The sequence below is a fragment of the Mustela lutreola genome, chromosome 5 (assembly GCF_030435805.1).
Source record: "Mustela lutreola isolate mMusLut2 chromosome 5, mMusLut2.pri, whole genome shotgun sequence".
Lineage (NCBI taxonomy): Eukaryota > Metazoa > Chordata > Mammalia > Carnivora > Mustelidae > Mustela > Mustela lutreola.
This window is the reverse complement of record NC_081294.1, coordinates 125,264,804-125,279,930: the sequence shown is the minus strand read 5'-3', so window position 1 is coordinate 125,279,930 and position 15,127 is coordinate 125,264,804. Positions and strand designations below refer to the sequence as shown.

At 34.0% G+C, this 15,127-nt stretch overlaps 1 long non-coding RNA gene across 1 annotated transcript in view; it reads right to left on the bottom strand.

Moving 5' to 3' along the window:
- Nucleotides 1-577: 577 nt before the first annotated feature.
- The window catches only part of LOC131832495 (uncharacterized), a 152,869-nt gene continuing 138,319 nt past the window's right edge, over nt 578-15,127 (bottom strand). The window contains exon 3 of the long non-coding RNA XR_009354072.1: nt 578-631. This is a non-coding gene — a long non-coding RNA (uncharacterized LOC131832495). The remainder of the gene's footprint in view (nt 632-15,127) is intronic.

The following is a 15,127-nucleotide window of genomic DNA, read 5'->3' as shown; positions in this document are numbered from 1 at the left end:
AACGTTTATCACCTGATATCAACCTAACATATGGGGACAAATGGGATATGGGGTCAAAGGACTTGGGTTTAATCAGTCCTCTTCTCAGTGTTCACTCTGTGGGTTCAAATAAGTTTCTGTTAATTGCCTGAGTAGTTTTCTTAGACGTAATGAGAAATTTCTCATGAAACTTGAGGAGTTGCTATTGAGAATTAAATATAATGTATATTAACCATAGGTCCTTAGACACAGATACAGAGTATCTGTATAGTTAGATACAGAGTTTCTAACACTAGATGAATGGCACTATAATTTCCTTATATTTGGGGGGTTTTGATTAATTAAATATATATTTATTTATATATATTTATATAAAATATATTTATATATTTTTATAAATAGATATTTAGGTTCATTTATGTATTTATACATATATACATATATGTATAAATCTATATATGCAAGTATATATGCATATGCATATATGCAAGTTCATTTATGTATTTATGTGTTTACTTATTCATCAAGGATACATTTGTCTGACATAAAATAAGGGTGCAAAAATAAAGAATACATGTATTTCTCATTATTACCTTTACAAGTGATGTTTGCTTTCTGTTCTTCAAAGAAATCCCTAATGTCTAATGGAAATCTGAAAAGGAAAAGGAAAAGGAAAAAGTGAGCTTGTTAAAGATTACTCACCAAACACTGCATGAATGACTATCTCTGTGTTATAACTCTAAACACCTTGATGAAAGCTGACATAAGACTTTTTAAAATTAAATTATAAATGTGATTAAGCCAATGATGACTGTAAGAACATTAATTAAATCTGCCATTTTGGGCCACATGATCGAATTTTTCTTTAATAAATTTCATAGGTCAAAAGCTCTCAAATTAGCTAACCAGAAATTCCTGAGCAAGTGATCACATGAGCACTCAAAGTCAATTGAGCAGTGCAATATGAAATTAAACTCCATATTTACACACACACCTTTTATTAGACATGTATTTACTCAAATTACTGAAAATATTGAAAAGCTTGAATGAACCCATGCAAGTTATCTCTTCTTAGAGCCAAGAACACTTTCATGAATTTTTGTGGTAAAAATGCTGTTGTCTGAGCTCAAGTAACCTCAAATTTTCATCACCAAAGTGAGCATTATCATTTCAGATTGGCAAGATGTTGCTCATTCCAAATCTTTCAATGTCTTATTCATTGAATAAAACATAAAAATTCATCACTTTTACAGGTGTTTATCTAGTGGATCGGGTATATACTAAACCTACACCCTGAAATAGTTGAGAAGTGAAAATACAGGATTTTCATTGTATTAACTGGATTTAGAAAGAAGGTAGCATGAATGTCTTAAAATACACCTTCATTTTTGGGGATGTGTGTGTGTGTGTGTGTGTTGCCTCATATTGTCAGCATTTCTTTCACACATCAGTTCATGCTTAACTTTATGTCCAAATACAGTTCAAAAACTATGGTTTGAGTAATTTATCTGGGGAAAAAATAGCAAAGCACTATTTGGTTAATGAATTAAAAGCTTAAGTTAAGAAACAAGCAAGTTTAATTTCATTCCCACTATACTTTCCTACTAGCTGAAGCCAAAGGGCTAAAACTATAGGTGATATTAGTAGACGTTCAGTTAATAGTTATTAACATTTAATTAGTTGTCTTTCAGACTGTCACACTGATTATTTTTTTCCCTTTGAACATCACCAGAATGACAAATTCTGTATTAAAATGTTGAGGAAACTTTTAAAATAAGTTAAAAGTCCATCAAATAAAATAATAAACTCTTAAAATGTTCAAGATCTTTTTTAACCCCAAAGTGCTCTAAATATAACATTTAATTTCTTAATTTTAGCAATTTATATGGGTTGTAGCAATCACAATTTATAGAACCATAATTAAAACAAGAAAAATATAGAAAGAAGATTTGTGAGTAATTTTGGACCTATTACAATTGTCAAATCCAAGTTACCTTGATAATTTCTACCTTGTTTCTTCATTTTTTGAATGCCTAGGGCTTCATATTTCGAATCTTATAGGCTCAACACCTAATATTTCTTTCTTCATTTTATACTGGCTCTGTTGTGGCCACTGGGAGATGTCTATATCTCCATACCTATATTAGCAGATTGTCCAAAGAAAGCAGGGTAAGTCATTCTGGATAATCATCAGGCACAAAATATAAACATATATATATTTAAGAATTTATTTATTTATTTGAGAGAGAGTGTGCATATGTGCAGGCACGTGAGCAGGGCAGAGGTGGAATAAGAGGGAAAGAATCTTAAGCAGACTCTGAGATGAGCAGGGAGCTCAATGGGGCTCCATCCTAGGACCCTGAGATCATGACCTAAACCAAAACCAAGAGCCTTGGATACTTAACTGACTGAGCCATCCAGGTACCCCAGGGCGTAAGTTATATTTAATAACAAATTTTAACATCACAATTTGGACTCCACTGCATTGATTTTAAAAATTTATTTATTTATTTTGCCAGTTGCATTCCAAATTACATTTTAGGATAGAAATTTGGCTCAGTCACTATGGAATATTTTATCAAAACACACTGAAATAATATTCATTTAAAACTAAATTTTGATGGGGGTTGCGGTGGTCAATGGCCTTTCCTAAATGCTCTGAGGCTCCTTTAGCAGCAAAAGCAAGTCTAGGGACACCTCCAGTGTACCATTCCTAGTACACTGTATTCTTCTGTACCTCAGCAATCAAGGTGAGGTTCTTGGACACTGATCTACCAGAGTAATCCTCAATTTTAGATTTTTTTCTGTATTGCAGTTACAAGCACTTGTGAAGAACTAAACACTTTCAAAACACCAGGTCTAATATCCCTTTAGGAATAATGTTGGGAACCAAAGCAACTAAGAAAGAATTAAAATGGCATAAATAGTAAAGCAGTATCAGTTCAGTCTTTTAGTAGGAAACTGACTTAACTGGTAAAGTCTAGTTGATACTGAGATTTATTCCATGATTTTTAAGAAGTTTTACTTAAGAACTGAATTCTATGAATATGTTTAAGTTTATTAAGCTATTTATGATGATAAAAATTATCCTAGTACTTTAGGAGATTACAGTAACAGGTAAATAAGGCATATGATATTCACTGACAAATACAATTACATTGAAAAATTATATTTCTTCAAATATCTTATAAATTATAGCTTTTAAAGTAGTGGATTTTTGTGGCCTGCTTTCAGTGATATTAATTGTATTGCCTACCTTTTACAACATTTAACATATTTTATTTTGCCAACTGATGGTAACCCATAACTTATTAATATTTATTTATGTGTATATTTGAAAATAATTTATTATATAATACAAAATAATATAAGCAAAATTGTTTTATTTGATTTGGTAGATTTCTTTTTTTTTTTTTTTTTTTTTTTTTTTTTAAAGATTTTATTTATTCATTTGTCAGAGACAGAGGGAGAGAGAGCAAGCGAGCACAGGCAGACAAAGAGGCAGGCAGAGGCAGAGGGAGAAGCAGGCTCCCTGCCGAGCAAGGAGCCCGATGTGGGACTCGATCCCAGGACCCTGGGATCATGACCTGAGCCGAAGGCAGCTGCTTAACCAACTGAGCCACCCAGGCGTCCCTGATTTGGTAGATTTCTAAGGAAATATATTCACAGAATAAACTATGTCTATGTCTAAGAATACAGCAGATGATACCAATTATTTAAAAGCAAGGCTTCTGTAACTTACTCTGTAATTTATTAACCTATTGTTAGGAACAGAGTAGTTCTTTGATATTAATTCATGAAACTTAATTTGAATAATTCTCTTGCTAATTTATTCACAAAACAGAAAGATAATAATGATGAATTCTGCTTAGTGTTTTTTACATGTCATTCAATACTTTGATGCACTTAAAAAGTAACTACAAAAATGGATAAATATTCATTCAAGGTTTTGATCTTTCTAATACAGACATTTTCAAATCATTTTGGAAAAAAAAAAACTTTAGAAAAATAGCTCTGACTGAAGTCTACTTAGATTATTCTAACTTGAAGTGAATTTAAAATAATATGTAACCATAAAAAGGCCCAGGAATTTCCCCTGAGAAATGAAGTAAAACTATACTTAAAACAAAAAAACTGTTAGACTTTGAAGAAAAACCGAAAGTCTGTATTAGAGTGACCTAGGAAAGTGGGAAGTTTATGGAAATGATTTAAGTCATCAAATAGGTGTGGTTTTTTTTTAAGGATTTTATTTATTTATTTGACAGACAGAGACCACAAGTAGGCAGAGAGAGAGAGGAGGAAGCAGGCCCCCCGCCCAGCAGAGAGCCCTATGCGGGACTCGATCCCAGGATCCCGAGACCATGACCCGAGCCGAAGGCAGAGGCCCAACCCACTGAGCCACCCAGGCGCCCCCAAATAGGTGTGTTTTTCTGCCATATTTCCATACTTAATTGGGTACTTAAAAGTGGGCAGTGGCCTCAATTAGTGGATGTCACTTTCTGAGCAGCCTTCAAAATCAACCCAGGTGCTGGCAAGCTCAAAACCTCAAAGGAATGACTTCTTTCGCTTTGGTCCCTGTCTGGGTTGCCTGCCTTACTCCTGAGCTACAGATCTCATCATTCAGCCACCTGATTGCCCTGGCAGGTCACACACCAGGCCTTCAAGGAGATTGGCCAGTCAACAAATTTTAAAACTAGTTGGTCCAATCATCCCCTTCCTTGTTTTTGTAAATAAAGTTTTACCAGATCACAGTACACCCTTCCATTTACAAATGGTCTAAGGCTGCTGTTGTGCTACAAACGTACAGTTGAACAATTACAACACCTGCAAAGCTTGCAAAACATAAAAATGTTAGTATCTGGTCTTTACATTAAAGGTTTGCTGACCTCTGCTATACAGAACTGAGCATTAACTAGTTATTGCTCTACCAACAACATGATTTAACTTCCAAAACAGTATTGACTAAAGGGTGGCTGACATGGAAAGATTTCTTTTATTTATTCAAAGTTCAAAAAAGAGGCAAATCTGATGGTTAGTGTTCCAGTCAGTTTGGGATTATCTTTGGGGGGAATTGTGACCTATAGGCATAGAGGCAATACTATTAGTGTTTCGAGAATATTCAATTTCATGGTTTTGTTGGCAGTTACAGAATTGGGTTTACTTTTTTGAGCCATACACTTGTGATTTGTGCTTGTTTCCATGTCTACATTTCAATAAAAGGTTGAAAAGCAAAGAAAGTAAATTTTCATGGAAAGCAGATTTGAATCTGTTCATGCCATCATACTTACAAAGAAAGAATAAGTCCTAAGGGGTAACTTGTATAGGAACTGATAGCATCATAAACTTCAAAAGTTTTCCTGTGTTAGGTGCATGAGGGTAGTCTCAGCTGAACGTTAGTTTAAGTGGTTCATAGTAGTCACAATGATTCCAGTCTCCTTCTATACAGTGAGTACAATGGTTAGTGTGATATGTAAAATCATTTTTAGCAAGAAGGACCCTCCACTATATGTGGAAAATCTCTAGATGGGAATAGTGCTCTGATGAAGATATATCAAGGTCATCCTGCTAACCATTCATAACTTGGGTAAGCAGAAAAACAGAACCCAGGCTTCAGGGGGAAAGGAAAAAAAGAAAGGAAATGGGGAAGGAAGGATAGACAGACACAAAGAAAGAAAGACAAAAAGAAAGAAAAAAAGAGAGAATGAAATACCAAAATAAAAGACAAACCAAAAAAGCCCTCTACATTTTTAACTCCAGTCAAGCAAAAATGGAAAATCTGTGACCCAGGATTTATTCGTAGAAGGAGTGACTAGACAAAGGGTATGTCCTGGAATTGGCCTATACCTTAGAGAACTGGGTAAAAAGAAAATGTATAAGTAGATCCTGGAACTAGTGGGAAAGGACAAAATGTTAAATACAGAACCCACTGAGCATGCAGAGAAAAACAGCTTCCCAAAGCAAGTATTCCCCAGTTGACGTCATTAAGAAAATGTTACAGCTGGAGACAGAAGGTGGAGTAAAGAAATATCAGTGCACAAAGGGAAAAGTCTTTTATAGCACACTTGTGAATTCTGCTAAGAGCAAAATTGTACCTGCGAAGGGAGCTGAACAGGCTTTGACAGTAATTTGCTTCAGTCATTATTATTAGTGAGTTAGTGTCCTGTGTGGTAAGAGCAAAGAAATATTTCAAAATATATATTTCCGTTCTGAAAATGTGGGCTCGTTTTAACACTCCAGTTCATGATAGCCGTTGCAGTAGCTAAATAAGAGCAGCAGACTAGTAGAGAAGAAAAACACATCCATGTGACAAGGCACACATATTCCTATCCAACTCATTTAGTTGAAGAAATTTTGAAAACAAGAGCTGTGCACAAAAATATCTCAATCTCTCCTACCAGAAGTAATGATTTGTATTTATGTAATAATTTATTTAGTAAGGACATTATATTCGAATGTGTTCCGGTTCCAAAGACAAAGCTGCAGGGAAATAACTGCACAAAAATGCGTGAATGAAGACAACACATAGTCACATTCCCTGTTGTGACACCAAGCACAAGGGCTATAATCAAAAAGATTTGCAAAACCAAGTGTTAGTGAGGGCGTAAGGCAAATGGAATCCTCACAGATCACAGTGGAGAATGTGAAAGGGGCACTAACTACACTTTGGAGAAGGCTTTGACAGTTTCTTCTGGACATATATTTACACTGCACTCCACAATTAATCCCTGTGAAAATACATGCTCGTAAAAAGGCTTGTACAAATATATTGATAGCAGCAAAATTCATTAGAACTAGCAACTGCAAAAACAAAGACAGAGTAGAACAAAACAACTGTCCATTAACCGGAGAATGGATAAATGCATACAGTTCAGTCATACAATGATATACTATTGAGCAATATAAAAGAATGAGTTTCTGATTACTGAACCAGAAGACCTTAAGGTATAAATCTGAATGAAAGAAGTCACACATGAGAAAACAAATAAAATTAATTATTGCTGATAGAGGTTAGAAAGTTCCCACTACTGAGTACACCAGGGTGGGGAACGTAACAATAAAGGTACATTAAAGAAAATTATGGGATGATGCAAATAGCTTATAATGTTTATTTGCACTGCATGATAGATAGGGCTATGGAATGGTCAATTTCATCAAACTGAACACAAGACGTGTGTGTTTTATTGCTTGAAAATAGATCTTGATTGAAAAGTTTACCGAAGTTTGGGATATAAGGACACTATTTTGTGCTTTTGGGGAAAGAATGTGGATCAGCAAAGATATCTCACTGATCCTATAACCATGTTTACATATTTTAGGACTCCAAGAAGATATTTAGTTTTGGGCTTTACAGCTAGTTTCTTTCAGGTATGATAAGCTTTAAAAAGACAGGTTACTAGAAACATAATTAAACTATTTCCTTGAGGTGAATTGACAAAGTAGACTTATTTTCCCTTGAGCTGATGGAGGATATATTATTTAACTTTACCTACTGTTGTTAGCTATTTTAAAGAAATATGGCCCTATTTTAGTGTTCAATGGTCTGTAAAGGTTTCAAGATTGGGAAATAATAATTTCCTCAACCAAATTTAGTTTCTCAATACAATTGGCCATATGCCAACATTATATCATTCAGGTACACTTTATTGGCAAATTGTTTTGATATATCTTTGTAATCTATAGGAAGAAAAAGTTGTGTTACTTATGAACAGAGGCAGAAAGCTGTTTGTGTGGGATTGCTCCTTCCTGCCTCACCACAGAATTTTATCAGCTTATAAACATTTTCAATTTCATCCCGTATATAAGAATCTGATGTAAATAAATGAACCAAACGGATAGTTGATTTTAGAGGGAGATTTTAAAAAGTAAAAGCCAGTAAATCTAGATGAATGAGTGGTTTCTACATACCAAAAATATTGTATATTAAAGATTGTGGAAATTATGAAACACTATCCACCTTGAGCTGACAGACCACTAATTCTAAATTATGACAGTTTCGGTATAAAAAGGCTTCAGGTCCTTTGACTAATGAAACTTAACTCTCCCTAAATTCTCAAGAAACACCAAGAGCTTTTGAAATACGTAGCTATAGTGGTCTTACTCCACAATTTCCGGGAGTAGGGCTGGCTGATAGGTGGTTCTAACATGCAACCAGCTTGTGGAACCATGGTCAGCTCTGAGGGCCTTTCAGGAAGCAATTCTAAACCCAAGGTAGGATAAAGGGAGCTATGTTAGAATTTGGATACTGAAGCAGTTAAATGTAACATTTCTAATTATTATTCAACAACTCTGGGTCTTCTTTTCGTCATATGCAACATTGAATCTATTGGTCATGGGAGTCCTCTTAGGCTCGAAAATTCTTCCATGAAGTCTCTCTGTATGAATAAGTTTACCTTCTTTTCAGACTTCCCTTCTTTTTGGTATTGACTTAGCTTACTTTTTTTTGCAAAATGCTACCTGCGTTTGGGAACACAGTACAAGAAAACCAAAATTCTCAGGGGTGAGTCCTTTCACATAGGATGCCTCCTTTCAATTTTTCTGACCATATGAATGAACTGCAAAAGAAATACAATAAAATAAAATAATAAAATATCTAAATGTAATGAATGTGATTCCAACTGTTACTCTGCCTGAATTATATTTTACTTAAGATTCTAATAGCTAAATCTGGGAGTGCTCCCCATTTTTTGTTTGGGGACAGTAAGCACATTGAAGAGTTAAGTGCCGATGTTATGATTCTATATCCCAAATATAATTGACTTTTATATTTCCTATTTGCATCATCAATGGTGAACAATAGTCTTCAAAGGCAAGAAACAAACAATATCATATATAGTCTGCTTGATCACATATTTGAGGGACAAGTCTTTGAGCAGCTTCACTGGGAAACTAGTCCTTTTATAAGAATCAAGTGCTAAAAAAAAAAAAAAAATCAAGTGCTAAAAAAAAAAAAAAAATCAAGTGCATATAGTCCCTGTCTTGGCACATAGGATATCCTGAGAAATACATTTACATATATATTTTCTGTATTTCTGATGCTAATTGGTGAAAAGGTCAAATGCTGAGTCTAAGGGATGGACCAGGAAAGGGAATGGATGAAGTAGCAACTGTGATGGGCAGCATTCGCAGCAAAAGGGGTAGACAAAAAGCAAGCTCTTTTATAGTCTGAGAGCTAACAAGAGAAGCAAGATCCAGTCAAAGAACCATATTTGTGAGAGTATTTAAAAACCATGGCATAAAAGAAAACCAGTAGGAGGAAAAAAAAAAGAGTACACAATAATTCAAATTATCCTTTTTTTTATTATCTTGGCAATATCCTTTTTTTATTATCCTGGCAATATCCTTTTTTTTTTTTTTAAGACTTTACTTATTTATTTGTCAGAGAGAGAGAGAGCACAAGCAGGGGGAGTGGCAGGCAGAGGGTGAAGCAGGCTCCCTGCTGGAGCCCCATGTGAGACTTGATCCCAGGATCCTGGGATCATGACCTGAGCCAAAGGCAGAGTGAGCCACCGAGGCATCCTAGCAATGTCTTAACAGAAATATATGACCACATATCTACCAAAAAAAAAAAAAAAAAAAATTCCAGAAGAGGACAGAAGCATAAGGGCATGAAAGGAAATAGGAAATGAAACACCAACATTGCCATTTCTCAGTAAAGAATATTTAGTTTGGCAATATTGCCTGTACTCTTGTCAAAGAAATGTCTTTTTCTTTTTTTGATAATCTCAGTTTTATAACTCTGTATTTGATATTTTGGATTTGGGTTCTTTCCTCGAAAGATCATTGTTCACCTGTAATGAAATAGAAGCCTGGTAAAACGAAGGCAGTTATGCACTCAGGGAAAGGGTGATGAATAGCATTGTGAACTCCCACCAAATGCTAAATTTAAACATGATAATCATTAAATGAACTTTTAGGTTAAAAATTGTATTGATTTAAGTAAAAAGTATTTTTTGCCTGTTCACATTTGGTTTTCTTCTGTGTGAATGCTTTTCTCAGTACCCTCTCCAGATGCTGGAGATGGAACGGAAAGTTCCCGCCTTCTAATCACCTGGTAGTTTCTTCTCTTGACAACCAGCCCCCACACTTGGGTGGATCCTAAAGTCACTCATTAACATAACAAAACATCTTTATTTATTTATTTATTTATTTATTTATTTATTTATTATTTTCAGCATAACAGTATCCTCATGGATTTAGGAAATTCGGAATGGCTTAGGAGCTTTGTGCCAAAAACAGGGATGAAGACCAAATACACATTTCATACTATAAATCACATCACTGGGAGTGAAAGATAAGCCTGAAAGGAATTAAACTCTGGTTCCAGTGACTCAGGAAACCCTGACAGGTCTGTACAATTCCCATGGTTTACTGGTAGAAGTCATCCTTGAACCATAGGAGATACACTAATACTTAACAAATCAAATATGTTGGGTCAATTTTTTGCCTAAACTGATCTGAGTTGGATTTCTGTTGCTCAAAAACAAAACTTCTGATTAATTACAATTCTATTTATAATGGCAATGATGGTGAAATTCTGGCATTGGCATATTAGGTAAATTATGGTACTTTTATATAGTGGAATTTTATGCAGCTATGAAAAATCACATCAAAAATAATGGTCTAGGCATTTTTTTGCATTATAATATTATATGGAAATTGAGAATACAAACAATATGATTCTATTAGTTGATGCTAAAATCTTAGAACTCATAAAAAGAAAATACATCAAAAGGAACATATGTATTAATAGCTGTTGCCACCAGATAATGGGATTATGTTTGATTTTTTTATTATTCCCTACTCTTTTCTCTTTTTCAACAATGAATGTATATTGCTTTTATAATAAGAAAAATAATTCACTTTATTTGAAATGCTCCTGTGATTAAAAAGCAATTTAAGCTTTTCAAAAGGAATAGATAATTCATTTGTTCTTAGTAAAAAAAGAGTCAAAAGAGGACACTGGATTATATTCCTAAACTGTTTTTAGATAAAAATGTTAATGAATCTTTCTATATTTGTTTTTCTTAAAAAGTGCCAGTTTCTATTCAATTAAAAAGCAAATGTAAAATATCCAAATTTAAGACAATTTTATACCAAGTAAAATGTCTCTTTTGTCTCCTGTATTAATTCTCTAGTACCCAAGTACCCTCTCCACTGTCAGCAGCAAAACTGTCTTGGTATTTTTTAGGAACCATACAACTGCCATGAATTTGTAATTATTACAACTATATTTTATCATCTTTTGTTCTAGCAGATTCAACTATTTTTAGTTCATACATTCATGAGATGCAATAGATAAGTATCTCAAGCAGATCTTAGGTGATGACAGACTGAAAAATCAGCCTGTCACCTCTGTCTGGATAGAAGCAGTTGTCATTTCACTGTGAGCTAGTGAGGTTCACATTGTTAAACCACAACCTTTACTTAGCTCCTAGGTGCCAACCAACAATCCATACAAAACAGGAGGATACTTGAGAAATGCATAGCATTTTTTAATAGTTGTTTCTGCTGTCAGCTGTAAGTTCCTAGCAGTAGATGCCAAGAAATACACTCAATGATTTAAAGAACTCTCCATAAGTACTATTGTCATTTTAGGAATCAGGTTCTTGGGGTTGGGAATGGGCAATTACAAAGCTTGCCCAAGGTAACATGAATAAACAGAAGCAGCTGTTGGTCTGTTGGGCTTCAAACCCTGTGCATTTTAATGTGAAACCTGTAAGATGTCATATATAGAAGGCACCCACTGTCTCGGCCTATAGCTTTGACTGTGTAATGTGTCTCATTCTACTTGCAGTACTAGTCTGCCTTACCTACTAGTTAGTGATAGGTTAGCTACAAATTGGAAACAATATCCAGAGGGACGTGCTGCATGCAGTCAGAATGTTAGTGTTTAATTGTAACATAGACAGTAGATCGGAAATGGGATAAACAATACTCTAAGAATAAATTTTAGAAGAGGCTAAGAATGTAATGAAGCCCCAGTCTTTTTGAGAGTAGTTTCAGGATTGATCTGTGACTCAGAATATGTTGGGTCTGTGGATACTTACAGGGCTGTATGAGTAAATGGCACTGTGGTTTGGAAGGGTAGCGGGACAACAGAATGCAGTGATTCAGAGAAGAATTACAGTACTCAAGTTCAAATCCTGGTCTGTTCTGTATTTGTAGCATGAACTTGAGAGAGTCAATTTTCCTCTTTTGTTCTTCAGTTCTCTCAATTGTAATAAAAAAGTGAGAATAGCATAGGTTTCTTCAGGGTTAATGAGATACCACAGCATTTAATCTAACATTTGGCACACTGTGTATACTTGATAAATGTAGCTCTTTGAGCCATGAAGATTCTCCTTAGTATGGAGAAGATAAATCCTATAGCTAATTTTAAAGAAGACACTATTTTTTCTAATTATGGTAAAATATAAACAACAGAAAATTTACCATTCTTAAGTGAACTCGTAAGTTATACTAATATTTTCACACTGTTGTGCGACCATCACCATTACCAACCTCAAGGACTTTTTAATCATTCCAAACCAAAACTCTATACCCATTAAACAATAACTCCCCATTACCCCCTCCCTTATCCCCTGGTAAGCTCTGTTCTAGTTTCTATTATTTTACTATTCTAGGAATTATACAATATCTGTAAGCACATATGTCTATATGTATATAGCTAGGTAAGTACACATTTATTTGGCTTACCTTTTTTATATGGACTCTTCCACAAGAATATAAGCCACTACAGTGCAAAGATTCTGTCTATTATCTTGACTAATAATTTTTCAGCTCCCAAAACAGTTTATGACATACGGATGGTGCACAAGAAATGTTAATAAAACAAGTGAATAAAAGAATGTGTGGTAATCTTCCCTTTTATCTATGCTCCAAAATTCCCTGATAATAACCACCATGTCTTTTCCCTTTTCCCTACCTTCACATCATGAAAAGTAAATCCATCTCAAAAGTAGAATTATTTAGAATAGTCACCAGTATGAAAAGGGTAATACCCAGTGTGGACAGCTCAAACGCTCATGCATTGCTAGTAGGAGTAAAACTCATGCAAACATTGTGGAAAACTGCTTGACACTGCCTACTAAAACTAAATATATGCAATACTAAGAACATCTATTCCATTTGTACACACATGAATGTATTCATTTCTACCCAAAGGTCTATACAATAATCCTCATAGCAACATTGTTCCCAGGGTGTGAAAACAAACCACCCAGAATGTCTTTACAGTAGAATGGAGAAAGGAACAGTGGTGTAGCTATAAAGCTGAATACTCTTCAGCAAGGAGAAGGAACAAACGTATATGTATATATGGCGAAAGTAACATCGAATAAAATAAGCCAGACACAAGAAAAGTGCTTACTGAATTATTTTTTACATAAATTTTAACAACTAAAACTAATATATGGCGTTAGAATTCAAGACAAATGTTGCCCTTGGAAGGATGAGCTGGGTGGTGACTGATACAGGGAGGGAGAGGGCTTCTCATGTTTTAATAATGTAATGTAATGTTTCTTGATCTGGATTTTGGCTACATGGGTATGTTGACTTTATGGATCTTCAATAAGCTATCCATTTCAAAAATATATTTAACTTGTCTTTGTGTATAAAATATGTCAATAGAAATGTTTACATTAAAAAAATGATAGATTTTGCAAAATTTCTTTGGGACAAAAATGTGTTAATGCTTAACTTCCTCAGTAAGTTATACCCCTGTTTGATTTGGGTTTGATGATTTCATTCTATACTGCCACTTTCCTATTGTCTAAGAAGAAGGCATTTAACATTTCTCCCACATTTTTAGTTCTTGTTAATTTATAGATCATTCTAGAAAACTAGCAATGCATCCAAGTTAAACGGTTAGGTAAAAACTGAAGGAATTCAGGTGTCTACAGAATATTAGTGGTATCATAACTAAAAGAAACTTTTAGATTAGATTTTTCTAAGACTGTTATTATTATTTTTATTTTAGAATATATTTTACTTAGATCCTATTAAATTCTGCATAATTGGATCCCTAACTTGAGATTCAATTCTGATAGCACATTTCCAATAATATAACTATACAAGAGTATAAAAACAATTTCATATCTAATAGTTATATTTTTCTTAAAAAAATCATTCTGCTGAATACTTGGATTTGTAATAGTCAACACTGAGAGAGTAAGTAAACACCATTATGCTGAGTCTGTGCTAATGATTATATACAGTTGATCATTTGAAAGTGGACTGAGTAATTATTTGTCATGGTTTGGGGAGTTTCTTTATGCCTATGATATAAGAAATATAAAAACTACTTTCAAAAATACATTATCGGAAAATTTTTCTGTCAGGTAGTAATCTTTTACATGACTTTTTTGTATATTTAATAAAGAGAAAATAAATCTAGGAATAGGTTTTAAAAGCTGACAGTAGGGGACATCTGGGTGGTTCAGGTGGTTAAGTTTCCCACCCCTGGTTTCAGTTTAGTTATGATCTCAGAGTCAGGAGATTGACCCCCCTGTGGTGTTGGGCTCTGCACTCAGTGGGGAGTCTGTTTGAGATTCTCTGCCTCTCCCTCTCCATCTACCTCTCCCTCCCACTCATACTCCCTCTCTCTCTCTTTTTCGTAAATAAATAAATAAAAATATTTTAGAAAATAAAAATAAAAGCTGATATTGGGTACATGATTTACAAATATTGACTGAAACTTTCTTGATTTTCTGACATTCAATCTAGTTTCATGTAAAGAAAAAAAATGAAAGTATTTTTATAAAATTAACTCCCTATTAAAATGCAGGTATTCTTAAAAAATACATTATAATAGTCAAAGTTTTTCCTTACTTACAGAGTACTCTTTTGGCAAAAATCAAATTAAGAGGTCATCTGTGTATACTCACACGTATCCATGGGAAGGACACCCAGACTGAAAACTTTTTCTATATATAAGTAAACATATTCAGAAATGACTGTATTTTCAGATACCATTTAAATTTTTAACTAGTTGATTTTTATTTCTTCAATTCCTTATTGTAAATTACCTAGATAATTTCTTCTGTTTACCATTTTATTTCACCAGTGTAGAAATTAGAATTGTTTAAGTTATAGAATGCTAATTCATTATTTAGATTTCCAATATCGGAGTGTGCTAAAATTTTAAAAT